Source organism: Camelus bactrianus, chromosome 9 (assembly GCF_048773025.1).
Source record: "Camelus bactrianus isolate YW-2024 breed Bactrian camel chromosome 9, ASM4877302v1, whole genome shotgun sequence".
NCBI lineage: Eukaryota > Metazoa > Chordata > Mammalia > Artiodactyla > Camelidae > Camelus > Camelus bactrianus.
The window spans coordinates 18,825,246-18,844,787 of record NC_133547.1 but is presented as its reverse complement, the minus strand read 5'-3'; the positions used below and the strand labels follow the sequence as shown (position 1 = coordinate 18,844,787).

General features: G+C 50.9%; 1 protein-coding gene and 1 non-coding gene across 4 annotated transcripts in view; one reads left to right on the top strand and one right to left on the bottom strand.

Annotated features, from left to right (window-relative positions):
* The window catches only part of ZNF536 (zinc finger protein 536), a 416,211-nt gene that overhangs the window by 364,954 nt on the left and 31,715 nt on the right, over positions 1–19,542 (top strand). The window lies entirely within an intron of this gene.
* Positions 15,585–15,657, bottom strand: TRNAA-UGC (transfer RNA alanine (anticodon UGC)). The gene has a single exon. It is a non-coding gene; the product is annotated as a tRNA-Ala (tRNA).

Genomic DNA, 19,542 nt, shown 5'->3' with positions numbered 1-19,542 from the left:
TGCGGTGAATGATAAAGTCGAAGTAAACGATGGGGAGGAAGTGAGGTCGGGAGGTCCTGAAGAGGAGGGTGGGATGGAGCGGGGTCTTGAGGGAGGGGGAGGGTTTGACGCAAAAACTAGTGCTTTTACAGCTTCGTCCAAGGGAGGAGTCCAGCTAGGATCTCCTCTTGCCTTTCGTGTCCTTTTCTCTCCACTTTCATTCATGTCTGAAAGTGTTTGGAAGCGCTCAGAAAGGAGGCAAGTCCTTTCAGCTGCAGCAAGACGGAGTCACAATGTTCTGGAACCTACCCTGGGGTTCCTCTCCAGTTTGTCCTTGGTGTTGCTCTGCGGGACAATTGCCTGGTCTTCTGAATTGGGAACTGCTTAAAGTAAAATGACTGTTTTATATGATGAATTTCATTCTTTTCGAATGAATTTTATCAGACTGCTCTTCTGAGCATATACTGCAATACGGCCATGCTGGACTATTTTCTAGCATAACAAAATACATTAATTTAGGATTTTTTAATCACGTTAAAACAATATTAAAACTCTGGCATCCTTTTTGCTGGCCCTTTGCTGGAGCACACTGCACTGTCTTGATGACAGCCCCACCGGGGACTGCACCGTGGCTCTGTCTCCGGATGCCCAGTGCCCGGATGCTTGCTGGCAAGATTGCTGGCCATCCTTATGTCGTGTGTACCCGGGAACAGTAAGTTAGCTCCTCTGAAGCACACTCGCCAGGGTCAGGAGGTGTCATGCCATCTCAGCAGGGACGCGATCACACGTCTGCTCTCCGGTCTGTGACACTCACCGCTTTCTCTGGTCTGTCCCTCAACAGCAATCATCTGTCATCTTGTTATGAGGTGCCCCGAAGGGGCCTCCCCTGGTGTAGCAGAGACGATGCGGGGCTACCGAGTCAGGCTTATTAGATGCCCCGCATTTGAGGGCCTCCGTCCCATGTCCCTCACTCAAGGGAGCCTGCCTGCTTCAGAGGGGATCTGCCTGAACCATGGAAATTGCAGGGGAGACATGAGGGGGAGCAGAGCACGTGGCCTGACTGCAAATTGAGAAGCTACTTTGGAGACATTCCTTTCCCTTAGCTTGCCTGCCTGATGAAACCTCCCTCTCCTGGAGTTAATTCACAGCTAGTCCGAGGCTGCCCCTGACCCAGCATAGGGAGCCAGAGTGGGCGACTACTTCATCTGAGATTCCAGACCGATGGTGGCAACGCTAGAGTTAAAAACGCAGAAGGAAGATATTCAAAACCTGTTCATAAGTTCTCCCGGGGGCATATCTTGGCCATACTCCGCAGACTGGACTCTCAGATCCACTAACGTCCTAGAAGTGGGGGCATGTAAATAACAGGGTGGTTAAGGGCTCAGGACTGGTGCCCGATGGGGCCCAATGGGGATGGATGCCAAGGAAGCAGCTGAGCCTCACCGAGAGCCTGTCTTCTTATCTGTGCGATGGGGGCGGGACCAGAACCCACCTCACAGGGTTCATCAGTCAATGGGAGTTCAGTGTCCAAAGGCAACAAGGTGCCAGGGATATGAGAAGGCAGCAATGTCCACAAGGGGCCATGCACTTAGCAGATCCTCTGCTAAAGCCACTGCCCTCCTGGCTTCTGTGAGACCCCTCCATCTGCGTCTTCTCCGTCACCAGAGCCTCCTTCTTGGTCTTTTCTGCTGACTCTTCCTCCTCTATTTGTCCTCCTTGGGCTCCTCGTGGCTCAGTCCCGGCTCCCCTTCCCTTCATTCTGCAATCTCTTTCCGGGGGGTCTCACTCTTCCTTTAGCGATCCTACCACTCATCTGATGGTGGCTCTCAGGCCCAAACCTGCAGCCCACTTCTCTCCTCTAGAACGTCTTCTCTAATGTTTCGTGGGACTCCTCCACTTGGACATCTCACAACACCAAACCCGGGAGTTGACCTTGATTCCTCCCTTTCCTCGGTACTCCCGTCCAATCCGCCAGAAAGCCCTGCCAATTTGATCTCCGAAATAAATCTAAAATCCCCGTTTTCCCTCCATCTTCACCCCTTTGGAGTGTGTGGCCGGTAGCTCTCACCTGGGCTATCTGGTCTACTAGACCTTCCTCCAAACCCTTTTAAATCCTTAAGCTAGAGTCAGCTTCTAAAGACATAAACTAAACCATATATGCTTTTAACACCTTGCAATGGCTTTTCATCCCCTTTTGATCAAAACCCTAGGCCCCTTACCTTACAAAGGGATTCTAAGGTTCCTACCCAACCTGCACCTCTCAGGCTCTGCTCCAAATGTGTCTTCCCTCTGATTGTTCAACACTTCGGTCTCTCTGATACTTCTGGGTCTTTGAGTATGCAGTTCTCACAGCCTAGAATGAATGACAACCTCTCTCTTCACTACACACACATGCATGCACACTCACATCACGCACCCGGCTTTGCACAGCCAACCCCTTCTCATCCATTAGGTCTCACTTGAAATATCATGTTCTCAAAGAGGCAATTTCTGACCATCCACTCAAAAATGGCTCCTCACTCTGTTTTTCTATCTTTCAGTCCTCAGTCCCAGACTTACTTCTGAGCAGTTATTAAAAAAAAAAATGTGTGTGTGTTTAGTTTTTCCATCATCTTTGGGTCCGATTCTCCCACCAAACTGAGAACTCCAAGCTGTGAGAGACCTTGTCTCTCCTGTTCACTCCTTTGTCTCTCTGGGTACCTCAGTGTCCAGCACACAGAATAGGTTCAATCTGTATTTCTTGAATGAGAGAATGGAAAAAAATATTACAGAGATATAAAATGCATCACATTTGGCCTGCTTTTGGTTAAGTGCTTAAGGTAGCATTGGTTTTCACTCTCGTTGAGAATCGGTTCCTCGTGTCCAGAGATGGTCATTTCTTAGGTGGGCCTCCTAGGGATGCTCAAGCACTGGCGTCAGGGGAATCTAGCTTTACCAGCTGCATGGAAATTTTTCAGAGATTCTTTACACTACAGCATCTCCTCTGAGGGCAAAGCCGGAAGCGATGCAAGCAAGTGTGATCTGCAGCCTGAGCACCTGGACCCATCTTTTAGATTCTGCAGAATCTGTAGAATCAGATTCTGTTCTTTACCACCCACCCCCAACCCCAGTTTGGCACAGAGCGGTGTGTGTGTGTGTGTGCGTGTATGTGTATGAATGGCGATTCTCTCTGACAGATTATCGGTGATTTCAAAAGCTCCATCTAGACCTCCTTTGAAAAAAAAAAAGGCAGAGATGACAAATCGAAGGGATTTGGGAACAAATGGTAGTGACAGACGTGGTGCCTCCACTTCTCAGTGGAGATACGATTGTTGGCTTTTTTGTCTCTGAGTACCCAGAGATCTGGTTACTTTTGAAGAGAAACTAGGAAGAAAGAAGACCCATTTGCTGCTGAGAATTCAAGAGACAGTGACTAGAGCAAAGTTGCAACCCCATCACCCAAACTTCCCTTGCAAACGTGGGCTGCATTTTGGAGCATGTGTCTTTCTCAGAGGCCTTGATTGACTGTTTTGCCTCATTGTTGTCACAAAAAAGCCGTTTCTCGTGTTGGAAAATGCTACCATGTTGGCAACCCTGGACCCCACGGACGCCTCTCCACTCTGCCATCTCCTTCACTGTGCAGTAGTCAGAATATACATATCCATTCACCCTGGGGACCCTGATGTTAAAATCTATAAATTAAAGAAATTGCCTTTGGGCCTAAAATAAATACATAATGCAGCAATAGCTGATAAACTAATAAATATCTATCACCATTATATTTCAAGATTTCCCAAAGATATCTGAAGAGCACTTAATTGTTACTGAGTAATCAATTATTCAATTAACCTTCTTCTCATTGAATATATTTTTGATACAACTTTTTGAAGCTTCAGCTTTAAAAGGTTCCTATCGATTGAAAGTTTCAAGGCCATCTGGCCTGAATATTGGATTTGTGCCGTCATGATTGACAGCGGAGGCTGGTAATCACATGCAAATATTTCAGATGGTGTGAGTTTCAATGAGGAGGCTCAATGGCGATGCTCATTTTGTAGATAAATATATTGACGTGCACGTAAGGGTGTACATATAGACACGCACAAAATCTCTGCCTCCTGCATGCACTCCCGAAGCCCTGTGCACACACGCACAAAGCCTGCTTCATTTAGTACAATCGTTGACCAAATACAGGCCCCTCTCCAGACGTGAGCCCAGTGTTCCGTAGAGTGACTGCACCATCTCGGAGGCCACCCGGTGATTCAGTGATTCGAATTTTGGAAGTCTTCTATTTAAACAAGATAAGAGACTAGCACAGCTCTCGAATGCAAAATTTAAATTGCAATGAGGTTTAAACTTGCAAGTTGGAAAAAAAAAATCATTTCCACTCAAAGGAAATCTTTCCTGCTCTGTTTTGTCCCGTTTTATTTTTCTAGAATCTTCTTAGGTCACCTTAGGTTTATAAGAGCCGGCACTGACTGCTTCTCTTCATTTAATCTTTTCTCCCGATGATAGCTTAAGGTGTGAGCGGTCAGGAGAGTCTTGTGTGATAGGAGTCAGGAGATGCAGAGCCGTGTTCCAGAAATCTGTGTGTTGTGTTGCCCGGGCAAAGGATGAGGCTGGTGTAGTGGGTTCTGGACCCACCCCTGGAAGTATGTAGTCCTGTACACTCTGTGGAACAAACGAGTTTCAAGCTTTCTGGAGGCCAAGGAAGAAACATATGTGTTAAATAGATGGAAAATGAGCAACCTCTCTCACCCAGAAATTCCACTTCTAGGATCCCATCCAAAGAAAATGACCTGACGAGTGGGGGAAAGATTTTTCTATAGACAGGTTAATTGTCACATCCCTTAAAATGGGAGAAACATAGAAAACAACCCACATGCCCAAGAACAGGGCTAAAGTTTCATAAATTAGGTGCCTCCGCAGGAAGGAACACCATGTAGTCATAAAATCATATTGCAGAGGAATAATTAATGACATGGAGAAATATCGACAGTACCTATAACATTTAGTGAAAAGCTGTATTTGAAAGCATAAATTTCATAACAACATATTATATAGTTGTGCATAGGAAAAAAAAAAAAAGATGGGATGAAATTTACATTTCGAAGGCCCAGGGGTCACCTCTAGGTATTGAGATGATGGGAAATTATTATTCATCCTGTCTTTAAGCTTTTCTTTATTTTCCACATCGTCTATATATTTTACTAACGAACCCTGGAAAATCTTGAAATTAACACCGTTTAATGGCTCAGAGCGTATCGGACGCACCAAACTTTCTTGAAAATGGCATGTGATTGTGGAATCCGTCCTGACCCCCCATCTCCGAGGCTCCCCATCCCCCCACCGGATACTTCACAGCATCTCTCCGGAAGCCACAGGGCTGAGCTGTGGGTGCCGGGGTGGGCCCCCCAGAACAGAGTCCTAATCAAGATATTAGCAAAGAGTTTCTGTCCTGAAAAATAGAACAAACAGGCTCGGTTTGACCTCCTTAATGCAGGAGCACTTTAGTAATCTGCGCCTAATGATTTTTTACATTAAGCCCCAGCTTGTGTTGGGCCCTTGTGAGGCGCAGTAATTTAAGAACAGTCATTTTGCACATTCCGATCCCATTATGTTACATTGTTACTGAATAAAGACTGGTATTATGTTGCTCCCATAAAGGGCAGAAGTGGCCTGAATTTTATCTGCTGAACGAATCAATCTGGATTATGTCAGCTGAAAAGAATTGCGGACTGCAGACTCTCCCGCAGATGGGGGGGTAGGTTGTTGGGGTTTTTTTTTTGTTTTTTTGTTTTTTTAAATGTATCTGTTAGTTCTGAATACATGAGCTGAGATAATACCTTGTGGTGACTGAAAAGTAGTTTTTCTCTCTTATTTTTCAGCGAGGAGCGTACCAATTATCATTTCAACATAATGTATTAGGAGATCAATTGGGGACTGAAAGCCATTTCCCCATGTTAATACTGTGCTGTATTTAAGCCGCCCTGACGGCCTGTCGGGGCTGTGGGAAAAAGATTGAGCAAATAATGAGGAAAGAGCTTAGAAAAAAGGCAGAGGGTGGGGCTTGGCAAGGGATGTGAACTATTCATCAACAACTCAACAAGGATGATGGAAATAATAAGTTCCTCTTAAAGAAAAAGGGGAAAGTTTTTTTTTTAAAGAAAGAATTTCCCTGGGGGAGGACGGGATGTGTGTGGGGGAGGGCAGGAAAAAAAACACGTTTAACCCTAACTTTGCCCTGCTTCTCCCCGAGCTGATTTTAAACTTCCTGAAATCAGGCAATGCTTCCCTTTGAAATGGATAGTGCATATTTAAACAGGGTGCATTCTTTAGCAATCAGTTTAAGAAAACAGTGTCTAATTTCCTGTCCGTTTGTGCAAATTTCTTAGCATGTGGTAGTGTCATTTAATACCTAAGTACAGTAACACTCTGCTTTAACTTAGGAAAATGCAGACAAATCCTCTGCGTGAAATAATTTGTGTGATCTTTGAACCGACCATGAATAAAATCAAGCTCTTTCTATGCGCCCGTATTTATGTGGTAGAGAAAAACCTTTGAAGCCTGAAACTCGTCAGGATATGGTATATGTATCCAGTAAGTTGCTTAAAATAATATAACTGTATTGCATTTTATAAGTTTCCCCACACCCCTCTAGCCACCATTATGCAACCCCTTCCAAATATTTACCTTAGAAATGAATGGGCTTTTCCAATATTATTGTGCTCAGAGTCGCTAAATTTCCATTCAGCAGACCTAATTCCGCCATCTGCAAAGTTCTAGATTTTATAATACTTATAAGCTGTTTCTAATCTATTTTTACTGCCTTGTTCTGTCCTGAAATGTCAAAGAGTGCAGAATAGGTCTTGGAATTAACATGACAGTTAAGAAACTTGGCAAGGTTTTACAGCAGATTGTGACATTAACAAAATACAAAGGAGAATGGTGAAATTAACATTAATGTATGCTTGCAGACACTATAAAAATCTATATGTCCATGATCAGGGAATTAAAAAATAGGCATGTTTTTAGGGTGATGCTATTAAAGACAGATCTTTACTATGAAAAGAAATTTCCATATGAAAAGCAACTTACTAAAAGTAATGCGGTAATCCCCTCTCTGGAATGAACAACAGGTTTATGGTCCTAGGTCAAGTAGGCATATGGCTGTCTCCGGTTGCCAATTTTTTTTTTCCCTAGGCTTCTTTAATCTGTGATAAAACTGCTTTGAAAGCACTAATAGCGTTTTTTCACAGCTGTGAAGGAGATCATATGATAGATGTACCTAGAAGGGAGATCGTTTGTTTGGATTCACAGATTGAAAAAATAAATCACTTAAGGCCCTCTTTTAATTCCATCATGGGAAGGTTTCAAACAGTGCTATCTGGAGGTATTCATATCTTCTGTCCCTCTCTCTCTCTCCCCCCTCTCTCTCTGTCTCTCTCTCTCTCTCTGTCTCTCTCTCTCTGTCTCTCTCTCTCTGTCTCTCTCCCTCTCTCTCCCTCTCTCTCTCTCTCTCCCTCTCTCTCCCTCTCTCTATCTCTCTCTCCCCCTCCCTCTCCTCTCTCCCTCTTTCTCTCCTCTCTCTCTCTCTCTCTCCCTCCCTCTCTCCCTCTCTCTCCCTCTCTCTCCGCAGCTGCCAGAATCTGCCTGTCCTGGTTGTGCTTTGGTGATTGTAGTTGTACACATGATAATAAACTTGACCTTGGGCTGCTGTTTCAGGAACGCTCTGTGTTTTAGGAACTTGGAGTCTTGGCAGTTTTTTTTTTTTTTTGAGTCATGCCAGGATGGTTCCGAGGACAGGGTGGATGTGCAGACTCTGATCCCATCCCTGGGCCCAGACCCTAGCCTCCTTCTTCTGTCTGTGTGATCTCAGGCCAGTTACTTAACCTCTCTGAGACTCAGATGCCTCATCGGAAAATGGGGGAAATAAGAATACTGCCTCGATGGGTAGCTGTCTTAGAACAACATAGATGCATATAAAGCCCCAGTCACATGGTAACTGTGATTTATGCAGTTGTTTTGATTTGGTTTTGATTTGAGACCAAGAGTGGGAAAACTCAGCGAGGGTGGGAGTGGGGGAAGAAAATCCGGGCTTTAAACACGCTCTGCTCCCCGCAGAGTCAGTGCAGCTGGCATCAAAGAGCGTGTTCTGCTATAAAAATCTCTGATCCTATGTGCACTCTGGACACCGCCCAGCTGGGAGCGCTGAGCCCTGGGCGGCCAGCCGAGGCCTTGGGCCCGGCAGCTCTCCCCTTAACCACTCCAGGACTCCACTACCCACCTGTAAACAGGGCACAAGGGTGCCTCCTGGGGGGTCTGTGACAGGAAAGCCTCTTTATCCACAGGAGGCCCTTTGGATCTAAAAAATAAAATCAATTTTTTTTAAAGGAGAAAGTTTAAAGAGCAGTAAGTAATGTGGTGTATTCCAAGCTGTCTTGGGAGACTTTGCCCGCTGCTCTGTGCAGGCCGTGGGGCAGGTCCTGTGGAGATAACTCAGCCCAGCGTTGAGATACACCGTTCTGGGGTCCAGGAGTGCCATTGCTGCCCGCCCACCCCTGCCTGCATAGGCTTGGGGCTCCCCCAGGTGCGGGGGCAGGTCTCCCGAAGGAGATCCTGGCTGTCCAAAGGCTGTATGGCTGGCCCAGGAGGGGACAGGGATGGGCACTGGATAAACTCGGGCCTCACCTGGAGACTTGTTCTTTTGAAGTGTTTACACGTCATGCCAGGCCCGAGGGACCGGGCCAGGTGCTCCTCCAGCTGGGATAAAGGACTCCTGCAAAGCAGGCGAGGGATTGGCAGCCACGTGGAGCCCTTCGGGGTCCGGACTAGGGGGCTTCTGAGCAGCAGGCAGGTTCACATGGGGTCGGAGGGCTGAGGGAAAAGGAGAGGTCATTGGCTGGAGACCGGTGTGCCCGTCTGCAAACACACCACAGACACACGTGTGCAGGTGTGCTTACTGCTCACCTAATGCTTCTCTCCGTGGGCCCGGCCCCTCCCAGCAGCAGGGGCAGGCCTGCCTCCCTCGCCGCTCATAATCTCAGGGACTGACGCCTTAGCTGCTTCTTGTCCTTGATGCCTCGGGTTGCTTGGGCCCCACCTTTTGGGTTCCTTCCTAGATCAGGATATGGCCAGGCTGGACATCTTCCTTCTCCTTCTGGTCCTCTCCTGATCCTCTCCTGGGGACGCTGACACGTTCTGGCTGCTCTTACCTCCTTCCACCAGCAGATGGCAGTCTCTGCATAGCAATGAGGCCCACGTGTCTGTCTAGGCTAAAAATCCAACCTGTTCTGCTCCCTTTGGGCACCCGGCATTCCGAGCCTCAGGGTGGATGTTCTAGGAGCAGCTTGTGTCTTGGGAGGAGCAGAATCCCCAGGAGACCACTCCTGGGGAGACGGCGGAGCCAGAGATGTCTCTGGTCTAGTCCCCTGGCTCAGAGCTGGGGCCTGGGGACGTTTGAATTGCTCCATTTGTTTAAAAACAAAATTGCCCACATTTAAAATTCAAGATATTTAACAGGCTATCTCTGGAAAGGTCAGAAGATGCGGTGGCATCGGACTCATGTTCCTGGGCCACAAGGAACAGACGCTGAGTGCCTTCTGCCCCTCGGGGTGGTCCAGGTGCTCTTGGATTGGCCCACTTCTGTCAGGGCTGTGGCCTGTCCTGTGAGTCCTCTCAGGGTGGCACCTCCTGAGTGACCTCAGGTCAAATTATGCTTGTTCGGGTTTCGCAAGATCCTAATGTCAACGACCGTTCATCGGGCACCTGCTGCGTTCCGGGCCTCCTCAGCACCGGGCACACCCCACGTTAGTTCATTTATACCTCGGGCAGATGTAATTATCCCCATTTCACAGAAAGGACCGCTGAGGTTCAGAGGTGCTGTGGCCTGCCCCAGGGAACACCAGGCTGTCGGGTGTGGGAGGGCCCTTGGGCTGTGTGAGTTCACCCTCCTCCCTTTCCACCCATGTTTCCTGGCCCCGTGTCCATCAGTCCAGGAGGCCCTGTCCCTACTGAAGGAGCCTGCCAGGAGTGAGGCGGGGGTTTAGGAGACCTCTCCCCCAGGTGACAAAGTGCTCCCGCAGACCTGAATCAAGGTTAACTGAAGTAACTGACAAAGGCTGTGTATAAAACAATGTCAGAAGCCTAGCTTTTAGTTAATTTTATTTTTTAAATAACAAGAAATAAGGTAATCCCAGTTTTCAGGTTCCCAGACTAAGTGAACACCTACCTGCTCCAGCAGCCTGGAGCGTGTCGGGTTGTCTTAGATGGAGAGTGGGCTGTGAACCCCTACCAGCACATTTATGATGGTGGTAGGAGTGGCAGATGAGAATACTAGAAAGCAGAGCATGCCCCGTGTGCTTGAGTGCTACAATGTGCTAGGAACTATGTCGTGAGCCTCACATACACTCAATTGTTTTATCCTCAAACTGCTATTAGCCTCATTTCACAAATAAGGAAACATGGGTTCAGAGAGGTTAAGTGACTTGTCAAAGGTCACACAGCTGGTAAGCAGCAGAGTCAGACTTGAAACCACGTCTGCAAAACACCATCATTGTAAGGCATTTTATTTAAATGGGCTTGTAATTTGGGTCTGAAATGACAGCAGTGCTCTTCAGACGTGCTAGCTGCCCTGAGCCATCTGGATTCTCTTGGATTTTAAGGGCAATGTTAGGGAAAAAAATTAATTTAATTCTTTGGTTCATAGTAATGGTCTTGGCCACATTTTCTCCCCCTCCAAGGAACAGTTTTTGCAAAATTTGGATGTTTGCCCTAGAGTTTCTCTTCGCTGTTTGGCTGTGCACCCCGAGAGGGCCGGTTCTTGGTCTTGACTTGAAGGTCTAAGAAGTGTTTCTTTAGTAGACTCTCCTGCTTACAGGACGGTTCCAACACCCTGAGCCAATGATGGGTCTCTTCTAGACTTTTCTCCCCAACGCACTGCACACCGCTGGCCCAAGCCAGGCTACAGCCATGTCTCGGTGCATGTGGGATGGGGGGCGCCTCCCGAGTGTAGCCCTGAGGCTTCCATCCAGGACCCTGGGGTCCAGGTGGGAGTCATTGCAGCCCCAGAAAGCTCTGGGGAAAGGCGACACTTCAGCCGGGCCCCAGTTCAGATGGGTCAGCCCAGTTCCTTGCTTTAGGCTTGACCTAGATCTGTGTGGGGTCTGAGGCCTGCCCCAGCCTCCATCCGGCCTCTTACTGCTCAGAGGCCATGTGTGTCCCTTCTCTGCGGTGGAATCAGAGCTGCCCCCTCCTCCCTGGCTGTGAGGGAGCAGCATGAGAGGGGCCCGGTTCCCGGCCTGGTGAGAAAGCCTTCAGCTGCTGCTCTCACAGGGCTGTGAGCATGCCCGCCCGGCCCACCTCCTCAGCCCCGCTCACTTTCCTCGGGGACTCCCCGTGTGCCCGGGCCTTGCTGGGGCACAGTGCAAGATATCTGATGACCTTCCCTTCCATTAGGAAATAGATCCCACACCTTGAACGTCCAGAAGAAGAAGACAGGCCCCTTGGGAACAGGCCCCGGCCGCCAGCCCACCTCGGGGAGTGTGGGCTCTGTGTGGGCTCTGTGTGGGCAGCCGGAGCAGGTGGCTTTGGGGGTCCTCACGTGCTGGGGCATCATTCCTATGTATTCCGTGGAGTTATCAATGGGGCAGGCCTGCAGTTTCCGAGAGGCCTGCTCCGTCATTCCTGGGTTGGGGTTGGGCATGGCAGAAGCAGGGCTCAGGCTGTCACTTGGAGGTGATGCACAAGCTGGCGGGAGCAAGCTTCTGATTTTGGAGAGAACTATGAGCGGTTTTGGTAAATGTCTCTTGTCCCATCAGTTCCCCCCACTTCTGTTCCTCACTCGCTCCCCCAGACTGGGCATCTGGCAAGCTGAGCTGTGCCGACGTGTTCCAAGGACCCCTGGAGACAGCTGACAGCTCGGAGTCCCCCGCCCGAGGGAGGGGCCGCCCACACCCCCTGCTCTCTCGGGGCAGCTGCCTGTCCACCGTCAGCGCTCCCGAGGACTCAGTCTCAGTGTCCAGCCTGGCTGAAGAAAGAAGGGACAGGTCCCCTGGAGAGTCTGGGGCTGCAGGCCACTTGCCCTGGCAGGCGGGGACTTCCAGAAGACCTCTGGCTCTCCCAGTTCGAGGACCTGGTGCTGGGAATCCCAGGTGGCCACAAGAGGGCGCCCGAGACCCACCGAAGGCATGGCTCCCTCAGAAACCTGGAAGATTGCTCTGTGGGGGCGGGGAGGTGGGGGTTGTGAGGGGTGGGTGGGTTCAGCTAACAAGCGTCCTCACTCACCATCACTGGGGTGTTGGGAAAACATACGGGGCTACAATTGTCCTTACTCTTGGAAGAGATTAAAGGAGAAAAGACCTCAGGTTGATCACTTTGTTCAATCACGTTTTCACCAAGATGAGGTGCCTTTACGGAGGGTCTGCTGTGTGCAGATTTGCGGGTATGATGTGGGCAGAGCTGTTCCTCCCTCTCACAGGAGGCAGGAGAACAGGGTGACGAGAGTGCGGAGCCCAGCCCCACACCACGCCTGGCCCACATCTACCCCAACCTGCATCCCTTCCTCTGCTCACTTTCCTCAGATGGAAAAGGGCTCAGACGCAAGGCACCCTCACCTGGGGCCTGGCCTGGACGGAGTGCCCCGGCGTGGGAGCCTGGACCCACGGCTGGAGCCCATCTCCGGCCCTGGGAGCCTCCCAACAAGGATAAAGGGCTTTTCAGGTTGAGGCTTTTCAGGTGAGGTTCCAGGAGCGGCGGGGTGGAGCTGCCTGGGTTCCAGTCCTGGTCGCACTCGCTGTGTGTCCTTGGAAAGCTCCTGCATGCCTCTGGGCTGTGCCGTTCTGCCTGTGAAATTGGTACGATGGCAGCGACTGCTCCTGCCTAGGACAGGCACGCAGCTGCAGCGAGGAAATCCGAGCAGAGAGGGCTCCTGGCCTGACGCCTGGCGAGGAGCGAGGACTTCTCAACAGGGGCTATTATTACTGACGCGTTGTTGTTATATCCTAGGGCCCGCCAGGTGAGAATGTGGGAGACTCCAGGAGACTGGTGGTTGTTCATGATGAGATCAAAGGAGAGTTCTGTTTTATTGGGGGAGCATCCTCAGGGCTCGGCCTGTGGAGCCAGGCCCCAGGAGACCTTTCTGGTGTGGCCCCTGGCTCAGCAGTGTCCCCGTGGCAGGTATTCGGGGTCCAGCCCCTCCAGCAGGTGGGCTCGTGGAGGTAGTGTCTGCCCGTCTTGCTGTGTCCCCGAGGCTGCACCCAGTGCTGGCGCACGGCCGCACATTCCTGGGTCCTCATTTCACAGCCAAATCCTGCTCCTTTGCCCTCCTCTCTTCTCCCCCATCAGGTCCTGCCTCCCCTGGGCCCGCCTCAGACCTCCCTCCCTGAAACACCTTCCCTCACACTCACCCGCTCACTCGGTCACTCGTCTGCTCCGCAGTCACTCACGCACATGCATGTCACCATGGCAGATCACCGTCCCTGTCCTCAGGGAGATGGCATGTGCAGGCGGTGTGAGTGTGTGACAGGTGTCCCCCTGATGTGCTCAGGCCTGGGACTGCGGAGGGGGTCAGGGAGCTTCCTGAAGGAAGTGCCAATCCGAGTTCTGGGGGGATAAGCGAGGTGACAGTGAGGAGAAGGAGGGCCCCCAGCTGAGGGCGCAGCCTGCAGGGATCGGCACGGCTGAGGGCTGCCCAGTACGTCCTGGAGCTGACATGTGAGGGAGGTTTAGTGGGTGGAGGCAGGGACAGGGCTCTGGGCTGGAGAGAGACAGAGGCCAGGGTATGGACACCTTGTCAACCCCAAAGAGATGGTGGTGGCCTTGTCTGAGGGGCTCTGGGCTGTAGAGGGGTAGGCAGGGATAGTAGGGGAGGGGGAGAATGGGGCAGGGCGGAGGTCCCAAGCATAGAGAGGACCTGGCCTTCAGCTGGAGGGAGGTGGCTTGTCCTCGGTGACCAGAGATAAGGAGGAGGTGGGCTGTGTCTACCTCACATTTGCAGCACCTGCGTGGCCTCAGGAAGCACTAAGTGTAAATAGACTTGAGCAGACATTGGCTGCAGTGATGAACAAAGAGCTCAGAGCGTCCTTCCGGGCCCAGTGCAGCAGGAGGACCCCCCAGGTTCTGAGGGCAGCAGGGCTGCCTTCCAGGCACCAGACTGCCTGCCCATAATCCATGCAGAAGTTCCCACGTCAGCGGGGCTCTGAGGACTGGAGTCTGTTGGCCCCTGGGAACCCTCCCCACCCAGCCAAGGCCCTGCCACCCATGGGGGCCGCCCTGGTCTTCACTTGGGTCAAGAATATTTTATTTCGATCAAGACTAATTACACCGCCAGAGAAACTGAACCCAGACAGGGGAGTAATTTCCCTTTCTTCTGCAACTAGAAGTTCTGATGAGTGATCACCAGGGGGCGCCACCTCCAGGGGTGTCTGTGTGTCCGGAGAGGCCACGACTCCCCTGAAGACAGAGACTCATGTGACTATACCCCCGGGCTCTCTAGGGCTGCCCCTGCCAAGTTCTGTCCCTGACATTCCCGAGTTGCACCCCCAAATGTAGTATTTATGCAATAATACGCATGTTTGAAGGAGTACAATTCATGAATATATGAACTAGGCACTAAAGGAGTTTTGAGGTCTGGCCTGGCCATCAGATTAGATTGGGGGCATTCACTCTACAGAAAAGTGCGTTTTAAAGTTCGCACGGGAAACAGGATCGAAGCTGGGAGACACAGGCCCCCCACCCGCCACTCCTCCTTATTCGTCATGATGTTTTAGTTCAGGGTTCGCTCAGTTCCCAGCTTAGGAGAGAGCCCTGGAGGCTGATGAGAAGCCTTGGTTTGAAAAGAAACAAACAAGCAAACAAATAAAACCAGCCTCCACTTACTCCTCCTGTGACCTTCGTCCTTTGCCTGGATTCGTGCCGAATCAGACGCTGAGACAAGGATTTGGGTGAAGATGATTTTTCTGGAGATCCCACAAGGCGAGGTGGGGACATGAGACAGGAAAGGGAGGAGCCAAGACAGGTGCATTTTGGAGCAGTTTCTGCTGTGGAAGGTGGGGTCTCAGTCCTGTTGGGGACCCTCCCAGGACCCACATGGGGCGTGCCCCTGGGCTGTCCCATTGAAGCCCGTGGAAGCTAGGCATTTATAAACCAGCTGCCATCCTTGTTTGGTTGAGGGAACACCCTGGTGCATCCATCCAATGGGATCCCGTGGCTGGAGAGCTGCCTCAGACCCTAGTAGCCTTTGGCATATGTGGGAACAGTCTGCAGGGACGGCCCCCCAGTGCCTGTGACACATGGGAGCCTCTGGTGGCACATGGCACCTCTGGAGCCTCAGTTACCTCAACTGCAAAGTCAGCTGTTACTGTCCTCCAGGACCCTTCCAGGATGGTCCAGGACCCTTCCAGGACCGTGCACGTGATAGAAGTGATAAGTGCTGGGCTGGGGCCGGCACATCGGAAGCACTGCCGACATCACATTTCTTTCGTTGCTTTTCTGCGTGATCCTCCTCTTCCCTGACTCAAGCATGCATCTTCCAATTCATTTTCAAATCTCCATTGTCCTCCTTCCAGGATAACTTCAGATATGCCAGACTGGGGTCCTGAACACAACCAAGGTGTACCCTTTTTTTTTTTTGGAGGGACTGGGGATTGAACCCAGGACCTCGTGCATGCAAAGCATGAGCTCTACCACTGAGCGATACCCTCCCCCCAAGGAGTCCTCTTTGCATCTTAGAAGCAGACTCGTGCAGCCTGGTCTCCTAGCCCAGGTCTGCCCAAAGACCCACACATCGGCCACCCGTGCAGCACCCTTGTGCTGGCCGCCCGGCAGATCCAAACTAAAAGTGACGGCTCTTCCCAGTCAGCTTGGTCGCCCTTCCCTCCTCCTGGCCTCTCTGCCCGAGGCTGCTCTGTGCATCTCCTCCAGCTTCTGGGCTCACCCCACCCCACCCCTCACACAGCACTGCCGCCCCAACAGACACCCGTCCTGGTTTCAGGTTCCCACGTTTATGGCTAAAATATTACTGGTGACTGACATGCAGCCCCTTTCTCCTACGTTGTCATTTTATGTTAATTGAATGCTCGTGTTAATCTAATAGAGTTTAGATTTATGTTGGGTTCTGTAGCGCGTCATATTTTAATCAATACACATTCCAACGTTTAGATGGACGGATGAGAAAACCCTCTTCGTCTCTGCACTTGGGTTCCATCAGCTGTCAATAATTCCTAATTTGAATCCTTCAGACAGTCAGATTTATGGGTTGGAGTACATTGCATTCATCACAGAAATTAACTTTTGGGGGAAACGATGTGAAAGGTCACACAGCATCTCGAAGAGGCAGATATTGTGTTTCCGAGATGAAGTGCTCTGAAATATTTATCTAGGAGATGCAGGCTGGCAGGGTGGCAGCGGGAGGTTTTAGGGGCCTGGGGATCTGGGGGTGGAGTTCTGTCTGGGGACGAGGCTCCTTAGTGAGACTTGGCATCACTTGGTCCCGGGAAGAGCCGCTGTCTTGGAGTAGGGCTGGCCTCTGTCCGTGGACCCGGGGATGAAGAGGGCCCGGGCAGAGTGTCAGGCAGAAGTGGATGGCGTTCATGTTGAGTGAAGGATCCTCTTCAGTTTCCCTTTCTCTCATGGAGTTTCTCTGGAATCAGAATCTGGCTTAGGCATGAGCTTGTGACCTGTGAGGAAGGGGGCAGAGTGCTTTGTCAAGCCCCTGGGGGCCACTGGAGCTTTGAAGGGTCACTCCTCAGCGTCAGTGGCTCCCAAATCACTGTCCACCGTTGGGTGAGGGCACCTTCTGGGCACATGCACTCTCGGGTACTTCCTGCTTGTCCTGCGTCCGGGAGGAGAAGTGACTGGAAGCCTCTGGTGCCGTATCTGTGCCTGCAAGAAGAGGTGTGGGCATTTAGAACCAAGGGACAAGGGGACAGGAAGGCACTATCAGAGATGGTCCCCCCCACCGGCCATGCTAAGGGCCCAAGAGGAGATGACAGGTGGCTGTTGGGCACTGGGATGGGCCCCCTGCCCACCTTCCCGCCTTGCCACGCCCCCTCCCCCTCCCCCTGAGAAACTGCAGCAGCTGAAGGTGGCTGGGAGGCTGAGCGTCCGGCGCTCCCTGAGACACAGATAACAGCCCAAGGCCTTGGGGGCTCAGTTTCCCTCCCTGGCCTCCTATTTTATGGCTTTACTTCCTGTAGCATCCATAGGACATTGCCTGTTAAACTTGGAGTCCGTTTGTCCCACCCCTGGGGAGCTGGAGATGCCACTGAGACTCTGAGCACCACCAGATGCCCTGTGCAGACATTTGTGTCAGGATGGCAACTGCTCAGCTCCATTTCTGCGGCGCAGATAGGCCAACCGACTTGTCCTGGAGCCTGCTGTCTCGAGCACTGGAGGTGCAATGAGCCTAAAATCCCCACTGATGGACTCACGGCAGGTTTCTGTTGTCTCACAGACAGCGAGAGGGAAGCCGCTGAGAGGGGCCCAGGGAGACCAGACAGAGCCAGGGCATCTTCTCGGCTGCGTTTTCTGTCTTAGACTTCTGTTTGTTTCCATGTGATTTTCAGCAGCAAAGACGCCAAGTGCCCACCTGAGTTCTGCGTTTCCTGGCTCCCAGAGGAAGGACGGGGCGTGGGCTGGCCTGCCTCATCTAGCTGTCCTGCATGCAAAGGTGGCACACTCAGGGCTGCAGAGATGGCTGCGGGAGCACCTCTCCAGGATGTGGGTGCTCAGCAGTGAGCTCTCACACAGATACATGCTCGCTTTTAAACTCCAGACACTGTAACTGAGCACTTCGGGCCTTCGGAGGTAGTCTGATCGGGCGTTCACAAGAAACAACGTCCTCGTCTCTGCATGAATATGAACTTGAACCTTTGTGCGTGCAGTCTTACGTGGGCTGGCTGAGACTCCATGGCGGTTTGCGGAGATGTAAATAAAGTGGCTTTCTCTCTGAAGGTCCTCTCTTCGCAGCATGTGCCGGGCAATCACACGCCCACCACGAGAGGGGAGCCTTTTCGTTGACAGCATTATTTGGAAACATACTTGTATTTGCAAAAACAAAAATCCATTATAACCCCACCGTTGTTGGAGTTGCGGTTAATAAATGAAGGTAGCACAAAATACGATTTTAAATCAGTTTAATAAAATTAGTCAAGTAGATTTTAAATCATTTTTACAGTTGATTTAACATTTGTGACTGGTTTATAGATTATGATACAGGGATGGTGTTTGCATCTTTGCAATTTTATTCCAATTTAGAAACAGTACAAATATTAATTTTTGCTTCAATAATGGAGCCTTTGAGAATTCAACTTCTCAACACACATTTTATGAAAATGATTTTAATATGATTTTTAATATATTTTTGAGGAGCCTCTTCCAGGAAGCCCTTTTAACAAGGACTGAAATGAAAGTCTCTTCTCAAGAGTGTCTTTTGAGACAAAGAGGAACAGTTTTCAGGGAGCAGGGTTTGTTCTTGGGAGAAACCACCTTATGCTTTTTCTAGAATTCAAGAAAGTTCTGAAGTTTCTAGAAATGGTTTCCAAGGGACTAGGAGCCAATTAAAGTAGACATTGATTTTTACCCAGTGGGTTGCCTTGATTGCTCTGGGGCAGAGAGAAGCTGGGTCTATGGATAAACCAGACAACTGGCCAGTGCTGGAGGAGAGCTGGGCTTCATGGGTCCAGCTCTACCTCACTGCTAACTCGGGACTGTCCACTAGCTTTGTCTTAGTTTAGTAGATGTGATCTCAGTGGCTTGATGACCCATGTGCAGGTGTTATGTTCCTGTCAATTTGGCCCCTCAAAGGCGCCCTGTTGGCTCGTGAGAACGCATGGAGCAAATGGAAGGGCTGCAAGGTCAGGGCATTGTCACTCACCTCCCTGGTTGGGCCACACTCAGCCATCTGGCCGTCCACACCGGGCTGTGGCCGTGGCGCCCCCAGCTTAGCGCAATCTGCAGTGGGGTGTGTGTCCTTCCTCTCCAACGTGGGATGTGGCTCCTGGCCTAGCGTCTCAGTGGGAACAGCTTCCCTGGGGGCAGGAGAAGCTGGCAGCACATCGACCTCTCAGGGTCCTATCTAAGCCTGACCCGTGGAAGCTGCAGAGAGAGACGGCTGCACATTTTTTGCCTTGTCTGTGACTGCAGAGGCTGAAACAGCCAACTTGTCCTGTCATTTGTGAATTTTGTCTTCTCTGGCCTCAAGAAACCCTTTTAAAAGTCCCCTAAGGACTTCGGCACACAGCCTGGATCCAAGTCAGTATCCCTGGGTGGGCCACCCCCTCTGGTTTGGGGGGATTTGGTGAACCCTGAATGGGAGCAAGGGCTCTTGGGGAGGGACTGGGGCACCTGTCTCCTCTGGGCGCAGCACTCACGGGGTGGGATGCCCTAGCAGACACAGGCGGCCTCCAGGGTCGCCCTGAATCACTCAGTTTTCTTCCCTGGGAGCTGAAGAAGCAGAGTTTAGGGACCGCTCCCTGATGTCATGGAGAACGTCAAAAGCTTGAGTGCTCAATGAGAATTTATATTTATGAAACAAAATGTGTCGAGAGGGCTTGAGGTGTGAGATCAGACTGGGAAGGGTCCCCTGAA